General features: G+C 38.7%; 1 pseudogene across 1 annotated transcript in view; it reads left to right on the forward strand.

Moving 5' to 3' along the window:
• The window catches only part of LOC143738640 (NACHT, LRR and PYD domains-containing protein 3-like), a 34677-nt pseudogene extending 24145 nt beyond the window's left edge, over positions 1 to 10532 (forward strand). Inside the window, exons 5-7 of the transcript XR_013203928.1 lie at positions 6865 to 7038; positions 9823 to 9872; positions 9948 to 10532. The product of XR_013203928.1 is annotated as an NACHT, LRR and PYD domains-containing protein 3-like (transcript). The remainder of the gene's footprint in view (positions 1 to 6864; positions 7039 to 9822; positions 9873 to 9947) is intronic.
• Positions 10533 to 11294: the final 762 nt, after the last annotated feature.

Genomic DNA, 11294 nt, shown 5'->3' on the forward strand with positions numbered 1-11294 from the left:
AACCTTGTTTCTTCTATCTATTTGCTGTACGTTGAAGCTGGACGTCTGTTTGGTTCCACACTGTCTTGCTCCGTCAGAGTCAGTCATTAACCCTCTGGGCCGTGGAGGCGTGTTCACACCTGAGAAGACAAAGGCCGGATAATGTGCCACCTACATAATGAGCTGCATATTAATTAGCCTTTCACACAGGTATGTCACAGGGTCCCAAAGAATGCAAGGACAAAAGAAATTATCTATATATACATATTTTACAATTAGAAATTGTAACCAATTACAAATAGGTTACAATTACACCAACAATTACAATTTTAACAATATTTCAAGTGTATTCTTTCTTTGTAAAAAGTATACATTTTATCATAAATATTAAAAAAGGTAAGGATTCATTAGTTTGAATATTGGAACAAACACTATAATAACATCTTAGTTGATAATTCAATATACCTACTTTATTTTTGACAAAACATCATACTATAGTATATGAGCAGAAATTGGTGAACAAAAGCGTACCTATTTAATGAGACAGTAGTCTTTTTTTACAGTCAAAACTTTATAATCTATCCAAAACTAATCACAAAATCTTGTCTAAACATTCATATTTAGTCTGTAACATATTGTGTATGATATAATAGCATATACATGTTAATTTGCAGTTTGTTGCTTATACAGACATTTTATTTCAACATATTTCAGTCTATTTTACTCATCTTAGTAGACTATAGCAATATAGTTTGGATGTGTTCATGTAAAAATTAACATGTTTACTAATGTAGGTGCGAAAGTGAATGAACGGCACAGACACGCGCTGTATAACTGTAGTTAACAAAGCGCACACGCCTGTGCCTTTCATTCATCATTTAGCCTACACACAGACACGCAATTCATATTTAAACAGTCTTTTTGCGGTTTACACAGACACTATTCAATATCGCGATTAGAACAAAGCACTTAAGAATAAATGACTTACTACATCAGCTGGATCCGTTGCTCCTCGAAAATGAAACTACCAGCACCTCTGGTACATTTTCCAGGGTTATTAGATTGTATTATTTCTGACAGCGTAGGGATACGCTGTGTACACAGCTGTAGTAAGATACTTACTGAACACGATGTTTTATAATCCAGCTGGTGGGCGTTGGCATGTTTGAATGGCTTGCCTTAGATCATTTGCGTTTGAGTACCGCGTGCTCTCCATGGGCGTGGCACATTAACGCGTAATCAGGTATAATAAGCTGGAAAGAAAAAGACTGACATCTCTCTCTTTTCATACAGATTACATAAACTGAGAATATTTGTTTTTTTATATAAATTAATTCATTTAAAGGAAGAGAGTTCAAGCTTCATTATGGAAAAACAGTCGTGCCTGTATGACAAGTATTCACGGAATTACCGTTAATTTTCGGACGCGTTTCAGAATGGACTTAACTGACAGAGAGAAGGCAGAATGCGCATCATGTTTGTTTTTCTTTATTTGGCGAAAAGCACAACACTTTGTTTTTATTGTGAGTATTCACAAAAAAATAGACACTTATCAGGATCTAATGATGTACAACACTTAATATGTTAGATCAAAATTAACAGAGTATTTTGAGTTTCTTTTGCACTGATAAGAAAAAAAGCGAGACTATCGCGCGGGTCGACCTCAGAGGGTTAATGGCCAGTACCTCAGAGGGTTCCCTTGACCAGGGAAATAGAGGTGGTTGAAATCCCAGGACACATTGGAAAGGGATACTGCCAGTGGAGGGTTTCTGAAGGGAATTTTGAGCATTTTCAGCCCAGCGTAAGAAGCTGCTCCAGACAGACCGATTCTGCTGTCAGTACATTCTAAGAAAACTTGTGAGTTCTGGGTTTAGGCTTTTCGCTTTAACCATTCGATTGTGAGTGATATCCTGAGATGAGGCTTATATTTAAATTGAATTGGTGGAAGGCCGTCCAGACCCAAGATGTGAACTGGGAACCCCAGTCTAAGACAATATCTTCAGGTAGTACATGAGAGTGAAACATGTAGTGGATTAAATGTTCTACTGTTTCAAAAGCTGTTGGGAGCTTAGGTAGAGATGTTAATCGACATGCCTTAGAAAAACAATTAGTGACGGTAGTATATTGGTGTTACCCTGAGAGGCCAGGAGATCAGTAGGGCCCTATAATTTCCGCGATCACGGAATTGCGGACGGAATCGCGGAATTGGCCAATTAAAGCGGAATCTAGTGTAGCGGAATTTTACGTATTTGGAATGACATTCTGTTTTTGTGTGGGAGAAAAACATATGTCTGGGGAAAATGCAGACAGGGGGAAGCAAATCTGGGCGACACAACTCCTCCCGTCATTTCAGCTCCAATGACGGCATCAAAACAATGAAAGCATGGTGAAGCGGCTCTCCACGGCTCTGCTTTCGTCGGCGAAAAAGTTAAGAAACTCGACGCTAAGCCATCAGTAGCGAGCCGAGCAGTTCGTACGTGACTTTTACGAAGTGTTTCCCACACATAGACTAATTTGTGGAGGTGCGCCACAGAATCAACACCAGCCGCCACATAGGCCTATTGCGTTTCGTTAATTTTTTTTAAAACTATTTAAAACACGCAGCGTATTCTTTCAGTTGCATTTCCTTTCCCTGCTCTCCCTCCGTCTCTCTGTCACTCACGCGTCTCTCTCTCACACACACAGACACACACACACACACACACACCCTCCGTGCACGTCTGTCTAAGAGGTGCCGGACTGGACAGAAGCGAAGTGACACTGCGCGAGAGAGACCGAGTGTGTCCGAGAGCGCGCTCGACAGTGCGCGAGAGAGAGAGAGAGAGAGTGTGACTTTTATTTAAACTTATATAAACTAACATAATTTATTTTACTGGACAGTTTAAAGCTCATAACAATATTTTGTTGTTACTTGAAGTGCAGTGCTGTTGCATCATCCAGTATTTGTGCGGAAAAGTAAGAGTAAATGTCTGTTACCTCAATAAATTTAAGGTCATTCCTATTTTATTTGTGTACATTTTAATCATTAACAATAAAAGCACACTCTTTTTACAACTAAAATAACAGTAAAGGGAAAAAAAAACAGAATTCCCAAAAATTTAAATGGAAAAAACGGAATTTGCACAAATTAAAACGGAAAAAATGGAATTTGGGAAAAAATAAAACAGATTTTATAGGGCCCTAGATCAGTGACAAAATCAATAGCAATGTATGACCAATGTTGTTGAGGAATGGGTTGTGGCTGTAGAAGGCCTGCGGGGGTTGTCTAGAAAATTTTGCTGTGTGCAAGTATGACTGTAGAAGAGGAGGTCAGCAGCGCCATCTGTTGGACACCAGTATTATACATCCAACAAATATAGAGGACAAGCCGACATGGTGATCATGCTCCAATCACGCGAACAGACAGCTATTCAAATCTCAGTATCGGTCGGGTGACCGTGCACAGAACTTTTGGAGAGATGGTTTGTGTGTTGTTTTTCCTAATTCCTGCCAGAGTTGTGTGCGTCAATGACTAAAAGCAAGTGTCTATTCATCTTGTTTATATTGCAGTTGCTGCTGATTACGATTAGTCGCTGAGTTGTTTATATGTAAGATAAACAGATACGAGGAAGACCCGCGGCTCCGCACAAGCGCATGTTCGTGTAAACATAAGCGTTTTTTAACGTAGTACCTGTAATTTCCAAGGTGTTTGATTTTTCATTTTACCATGTTCATATACAGAGACTTATGTGAATGTTTAAGTCAGCAGGACTGTGGCATCAGGTCCCTGCTAAAAAAAACAAACAAAAAACAAAAACAACTGTGAACATTCTGATATCAAGAGAAACTATAGGGCTGCATGATTTTAGGAATACATTTTTGATTTTTCTGGTTAAAATTGCGATCGAAAATTTACACACAAAAAAAAAACATAATGAACACCAGGTTTGTTGTGCCTTGTAGGCATATACTTTTAGGGCTGCATAAAATAATTATAACAATAGCCTGTAGCAGACGGCCTATAAATGGTTAAAAAGGAACACTTCAGTAGGCTACACTACACTAGAGAAAAATAAATGGATTATCATATGTTACTTCAAATGTTTCCATTCCTTATGACGTTATGAAATGAGATTGGTCGAGCCGCTCCAAACTATGAAACATAATTTTTTACCACTTTATACATATCTACATTTGAGCAGATTTCCACAAACACAGTATTTAACATTTAACACTGGTCATTCTAATATTCACCATATTAGAGTAAACATTTATACAGTCACCATTCAGAGTATACTGTTGTGTTGGTCAGTTAGCTCTCAGATGTCCTGCTTGACTACAATACTGACATAGATGTTATCTGATGTGGCGTTCTTGCTCCTCTGTGGACAGATGTGTTCATCCTATCTGCATGGGTTCAGTGTCATCCATAGGGAAGTTTGTTTGGTGAAGGGAATTAGAGAATCTGTTTGGTTTCTGAGAGTAAATGAGATTTGATCAATTTATCAATTTTGGGGAAAAAGCTCAGAAATGTTAGCCATGGCAAAACAAGACTTTGCCTAGTGTGCTCAGTGCTTAAATAGTCCATAAAATGGAGAACAAATGTTTGTGCAATCAGTCCAGGTATGTGAGTTCTTAGATTTGTAGTCCAAGTACTAATACTCAGGTGAGGGAGACCTCCAGTGGCAGACGGGAGGAATTTCAGAGGTAGCGTTCATGACAAACTAGTAGTACAGCTATCAGTTCAGGTGCAGGGATGCACAGATACAGAGATCATCAGTTCAGTGATGATCCCACAGGTGCTGTACATATTAGATGTGTTCGCCGCTTTTGCTGACACTTTTCAATTAAATGTTTTGCAAATTGCATACCTGTCTTCAACTACTCCTGAATCATGTTTAGATTGCCAAAATGCCCCAATAGCTTTTTTAATTTGCTTCTACGGCAAATACAAGTCCAGGAGATTGTATTGTTCCACCATGTTTTCAATTTGAGAGTTTCACATGCGCTGGAAGTTCATGCTTTGCACGCACCCTGCCCTACCTAGACAATAACCTAGTGAACTCAGTAGTTACAGCCTCAAAGAGTATCCAGACAGAGGGCACGCCACACACAAGTCTGAAAGACTAATTTTATTTTTGTATATTTTTTAACCATAGCATCCAAATTCTTACTGTTTAATAACGTGACCATTGTAATCACGGTCAATTTTGAAATTGGGTAATCTCATCATCACTAATTGCAATCAATCAGAGGTCCTTGTAAATATAATTGATGGGTTGAAGAGCTGTCTTGTTTATTGTAGTGTACAGGTGCTGGTCATATAATTATAATATCATCAAAAAGTTGATTTCAGTAATTCCATTAAAAAAGTAAAACCTGGATATTATATTCACACAGACTGATATATTTCAAATCTTTATTTAATTTAATTGTGATGATTAAAACTGACAACTAATGAAAATCCCAAATTCAGTATCTCTGAAAATTAGAATATTACTTAAGACCAATACAAAAAAAAGATTTTTAGAAATGTTGGGCAACTGAAAAGTATGAACATGAAAAGTATGAGCATGTAAAGCACTCAATAATTAGTTGGGGCTCATTTTGCCTGAATTACTGCAGCAATGCAGTGGGGCATGGAGTCGAAACAGTCTGTGGCACTGCTCAGGTGCTATGAGAGCCCAGGTTGCTCTGATAGTGGCCTTCAGCTCTTCTGCATAGTTGGGTCTGGCGTATTGTATCTTCCTTTTTCACAATACCCCATAGATTTTCTATAGGGTTTAGGTCAGGCGAGTTTGCTGACCAATTAAGAACAGGGATACCATGGGTCTTAAACAAGGTACTGGTAGCTTTGGCACTGTGTGCAGGTGCCAAGTCCTGATGGAAAATGAAATCTGCATCTCCATAAAGTTGGTCAGCAGCAGGAAGCATGAAGTGCTCTAAAACTTCCTGGTAGACGGTTGTGTTGATCTTCGACCTCAGAGAACACAGTGGACCAACACCAGCAGATGACATGGCACCCCAAACCATCACTGACTGTGGAAACTTTACACTGGACTTCAAGCAACGTGGATTCTGTGCTTCTCTCTTCCTCCAGACTCTTGGACCTTGATTTCCAAAGGAAATGCAAAATTTACTTTCATCAGAGAACATAACTTTGGACCACTCAGCAGCAGTCCAGTCCTTTTTGTCTTTAGCCCAGACGAGACGCTTCTGACGCTGTGTTTTGTTCAAGAGTGGCTTGACACAAGGAATGCGACAGCTGAAATCCATGTCTTGCATATGTCTGTGCTTGGTGGTTCTTGAAGCACTGACTCCAGCTGCAGTCCACATTTTTGAATTGGTTTGTTTCACAATCCTCTCCAGGGTGCGGTTATCCCTATTGCTTGTACACTTTTTTTCTACCACATCATTTCCTTCCCTTCACCTCTCTATTAATGTGCTTGGACATAGAGCTCTGTGAACAGCCAGCCTCTTTAGCAATGACCTTTTGTGTCTTGCCCTCCTTGTGCCAGATGTCAATGGTCTTCGCCATGATTGTGTAGCCTACAGAACTAGACTGAGAGACCATTTAAAGGCCTTTTGCAGGTGTTTTGAGTTAATTAGCTGATTAGAGTGTGGCACCAGGTGTCTTCAATATTGAACCTTTTCACAATATTCGAATTTTCTGACATACTGATTTGAGGGTTTTCATTAGTTGTCAGCTATAATCATCAAAATTTAAAGGAATGAACACTTGAAATATATCAGTCTGTGTGTAATGAATGAATATAATATCCAAGTTTCACTTTTTGAATGGTATTACTGAAATAAATCAACTTTTTGATGATATTCTAATTATATGACCAGCACCTGTATATACTCTAAAAATTAAGCATAATAACATTAACACTGTTGTTGTAGATTATCTCACTGTTTGGTGACAGAAGAAGGTTGTGCTGCTCTGGCTTCAGCTCTGAGTTCAAACCCTTCACACCTGAGAGAACTGTATCTGAGCAACAATCAACCAGGGGAATCAGGACAGAAGCTGCTCTCTGATACAATGAACCATCCAGACTGCGCACTAGACAAACTCAAGTAAGTGGATCAGTAAGAATCATACTGTGTGGTGTGCATGTGAGACTAAGAGTTTTTAATAGTTTTTGAACACTGAAGGGGTACCCAGTGTGTTAAAAAGTGACACCAAGCAGTCCTGACAAAGCATTCAGATGAGTTGTTAATAAGAATGTGTTGAGAAAATAATGTATAGTAAGTAAAATGTATTTATACAGACATTATATACTCTGATATTATAGAACCCCATCTCTGCAATAATAATTAATAAAGGCTAGTTTCTAAAGTACTTCTTCCTGCCTCTATGTATTAATGTTCATCGGTAGCCTAAGTGGGTTCCATTCAGACCTTAAAATTAAGTCTTTTACTGTTATATGTGACCCGTCACAGAAACCAGGGACACAAGTCGGCAGCACAACTTTCGAGCAAAATGAGAAAGAAGAGTTTTTTTTCAAAATTGGTGATTTTCAATTTTTTGGAGAATCTGTTAATTGAAATCACGAAGAAGCCTCTCCATGTTTGAGATAGCAGTATTGGTATATTTAAAAGCTTACATTTTGAGGTTGAAATCGGCTTGTTTTCGGAGATTCTAGTATGCAGTAGGGGCGTGGCGTGTCATTGTCTGTGTGTATTTCCATACTGAATAACCCGGCGCTTTTGCCCCCGCCCTCCAAGTCAACCACATGGCTACTTATTATGCTGTGCTCTGGCCAGCTCTCTCTGATATCAAAATTCAATGAAGATGGATGCCGCAAAGATTGTCGCAGACGAGATGAACCGTCTGGCAGTTACACCGAAAATGTTTTCGCCGCACTTCGTGGGCTCGGGAAACTGAACCGGAGGTATGGGCGCAGCGTGCTCGCCCTCAGTGCTTCAATACGGCGGCTCGGCTAAAGAGATTTGAAACAGTAATTTGAGGAGGTGAAATGTGATTATTTGGAAAATTGCAGAAATGACTGCTTAAAGAAAAATGCCAGCAGGCATTTGCCTCCTACATAAACTTTAATATTGTTGACATTTTGGGCACACGAGCGTTGCGTACTATTTGCGCTATATGTAGGCCTATGGCTTATTGGTCTTTGTTTGTTGTTGTTGGTTTTGCGTTATATGTATATGGCATATTGGTCTTTGTGTGTTGTTGCTGGTTTTGCGTTATACTGTATGTATATGGCATATTGGCCTTTGTGTGTTGTTGCTGGTTTTGCGTTATATGCAGGCTATATGGCATATTGGTCTTTGTGTGTTGTTGCTGGTTTTGCGTTATATGTATATGGCATATTGGTCTTTATGTGTTGTTGCTGGTTTCGCGTTATATGCAGGCTATATGGCATTATTGGTCTTTGTGTGTTGTTGCTGGTACGTTGCAAATAGAGGGGCAGCACAATTGTTTTTCGCCTAGTGCGGCAGAAGTGCACTCATTCGAAGTGTAAAAAAAGCTGTAAAGCACATGGAGGAGCTTTACAGGGGGTATGGCTTATCTAAATGAGATGTAAATGAGCCCTATTGTCACCCCCAGCAGCAGAGACAGGTGAGAACTGCACAATCTTTAGCTCGTTTTCTCCTCTTTGAGCTTTTTTAAGTGCCTACTTTAAAATGGCCACAACTTCTCCAAATATTATCAGATTTCCACATGTTACACATCGTTGGAAAGCTTGGATATTACACTCTCAGAATCTATGAATAACTCAAAATGCCCCAGAACCGACTTGTGTCCCTAGTTTCCGTGACTGGTCACATATGTCAACAAGATTCAACAAGATATTTTCACCTGCTATACCCAATGTTTAGATCTGTTTGGGTATTTATGCAAATTAGCACATATATAATTAGATTATGCACCATTTGTCCAGGTTAACAAACAACTTGATGCAAGTAATCAACTCAGTAATTTTCATGGTGATACCTAAAGGTTAAAATTTTTACCCTATTCACGTGAGAAAAATAATGATCACTCCTCCATAGGCTTCTTCAGGGATTGAACTTGCCGGCTTTGAAAAGTTATTAAAAACATCGTTAAAATAGTCCAAGTGACCACAGTGGCTCAATCTTAAGTTTATCAAACGACGAGAATACTTTTTGTGCGCAAAAAAAACAAAAATAACGACTTTATTTCAACTATTCATTTCCTTCTCTGTGGGCCTCGAGTCAGTTCACTAGTGTAAAAGCGTAAGCTTCTGTTGGTGTACGTCACACGCATCACACACATGACCAGTGGTGGTCATCGGCCAATGGTGAGCCTACGTGTGACGTAGCTCTACGTAATTACACTACGTTAACTGACTAGGCCCACAGAGAATGAAATGAATAGTTGAAATAAAGTCGTTATTTTTGTTTGTTTTTGCGCACAAAAAGTATTCTCGTCGTTTGATAAACTTAAGATTGAGCCACTGTAGTCACTTGGACTATTTTAACAATGTTTTTAATAACTTTTCGAGGCCGGCAAGTTTCAATCCCTTAAGAAGCCTATGGAGGAGTGATCCAGCTCTCAGATTTCATCAAAAATATCTTAATTCGTGTTCCGAAGATGAACGAAGGTCTTACGGGGTTGAACAACCTGAGGGTGAGTAATTACTGACAGAATTTTAATTTTTGGGTGAACTATCCCTTTAAATAATTACCACCGTTACCATGGCGACCGCTTGAGTCCATGTTGAATGCACTTCTCGTGTGTAAAAAGTACAAAAAAGCTTGACGTGTGTCGTAATTATACATTATTGAAGGTTCTTTTATATTTGTTAAAATATATTGATATAAGAACTGTTGTTGACAAATAAGATTCATTTGCGTGTGTGTGTGTGTGTGTTCTAGTGTGGATTCAGAAGTTAAATTGTTCAGGATGACATCAAGACTACACAGATGTAAGTCCTCAAACACACAGTTTTAGTGTGTGTTGTTGTAAATGTTGCTGTTGTAATGTGTGTTCTTGTATTCAGACGCCGTTGATCTCACACTGGATCCAAACACAGCAGACACTCTCCTCGTTCTGTCTGAGGAGAACAGAAATGTGACGCGTGTGAGAGAGAGACAGTCGTATCCTGATCATCCAAAGAGATTTGAGTGTGATTATCCTCAGGTTCTGTGTGGAGAGAGTCTGACTGGACGCTGTTACTGGGAGGCTGAATGGAGTGATTATACTCATATATCAGTGTCATATAAAGGAATCCAGAGGAATGGATTGAGTGATGACTGTTGGTTTGGACGTAATGAGAAGTCCTGGAGTCTGAGTCGCCGCTCTGATCACAGTCTCTCTGTCTATCACAATAATAACTCCACTGATGTTTCTGCTGGTTCAGGATCCTGTAAGAGAGTAGGAGTGTTTGTGGACGTGTCGGCCGGCACTCTGTCCTTCTACAGCGTCTCTGACACACACACACTCTCACACTTACACACATTCACACACACATTCACTGAACCACTTTATGCTGGATTTGGACTTTATAATGTTAACTCTTCAGTGTCTCTGTGTCGCATTAAACAACAAACACACACTGACTGACTGACTGACACACACACACACACACACACACACACACACACACACACACACACACACACACACACACACACACACACACACACACACACACACAGTGTAAAAAAATACAAAGAAAATGTTTAACCATTTAACAATTTGTCAATTTTATCATAAGTGTGAAATAACATAAAATACACACACACACTAAATTAACATTTTTCCAGTTGTTTAACTAATTATGTGTGTTACTGCATTATCACCGTTATTGATATTCATACACTTTATTTGTGCACAATGTGTTATTAAAATCCTTCAGATTATCTGATTAAAACACTGCTGGATCTCAAAGGATTATTATAATCAATAATGTGAAATTAATAACATATCATCTATATAATTATAGAGATAACTGTAAGTTGAATATGAATCTACTGTCAGCTCCAGTATTTCTCTGTTAATTCACATGTTTTATTACAGTTTAATCATGTTATTGTAGTTTATGGTCAATAAACACTTGTTCCTGTTTCAGTGTGAACATGTTTTTTCAGTTGTTGATGTTTGACTGTTATTTTCATTCATGATAAACGTTTGTCACCCTGAGTTTCACTGTTTTTACACGTTTGCTTTTTAATGTCCAGTTTTGACTGAATCACTTTATGAATCTTCATCAAAAGAGAGTTTGATTGAATCTAATACAGAAGAACTGTTGAACAGGAGAGTAAACCAGTCTGTGACAAATAATCAACGTCAAAAACACTTTATTTCAATGTGTAATTATATATTTAAGTACTGAATAATATTAAGT

This window comes from Siphateles boraxobius, unplaced genomic scaffold, assembly GCF_051911475.1.
Source record: "Siphateles boraxobius isolate OS27281-9 unplaced genomic scaffold, OSU_SipBor_1 15, whole genome shotgun sequence".
NCBI classification, from domain to species: domain Eukaryota; kingdom Metazoa; phylum Chordata; class Actinopteri; order Cypriniformes; family Leuciscidae; genus Siphateles; species Siphateles boraxobius.